Genomic DNA, 706 nt, shown 5'->3' with positions numbered 1-706 from the left:
TCACGTTAATATTTAATTAAATATACAGTTATTATATAAAAAATTATACTTGATTTATTGAATTTATTTTAATTTAGTATACATTTAAAATTTCAATAATCAATTATTCGATAAATACAACATAGTTACCATTACAGGGTAATGGTAACTTATACTCTACTTTATCGATCTAATTTATAGATTTCTTTCATATCATACTTATATGATAAAACATTCTCAGTAGTTCTCATTTATTTTTATTTATTATTTAAAAATTTATTGTAAATAAATAAGTAAACAGCTTTTTGTGTATGTAATGCACTTTTTTATAACTTTATTATATTAATCATTATTATTAGCATAATTTTTTAATTTTTAACAAGATATAATGTAAATATGTAAAAATTAAAAAAAATAAGTAATAAGAAACAGAACTTAAATATAAAAGTAACAAATATATTAATAATAAAATAATTATAGAAATAAAAATTTTTACTAAAAAAAAAAACCATGGATATTATCACTAATATTTAAAATAATTGATTTGTCACATTATTGTTCAAAATATAATATATAATCAAATATGATTTTATCATTATATCAACAAAAAATCAGAGAGAAAAAAAAAGTAAAAAATATTATTAATTTTCTTTTGTTGAAATAAATTTGATAAGTCGTGATTCCAATGGTAATGTTTTTTGATTAGTTTAGTAGATATGATGTATAT

The sequence above is a fragment of the Apis florea genome, unplaced genomic scaffold, assembly GCF_048593485.1.
Source record: "Apis florea isolate Af1SG1 unplaced genomic scaffold, ASM4859348v1 contig_1789_pilon, whole genome shotgun sequence".
Taxonomy (NCBI): Eukaryota; Metazoa; Arthropoda; class Insecta; order Hymenoptera; family Apidae; genus Apis; species Apis florea.
The sequence above is the reverse complement of the archived record's forward strand: the minus strand, read 5'-3'. Positions refer to the sequence as shown.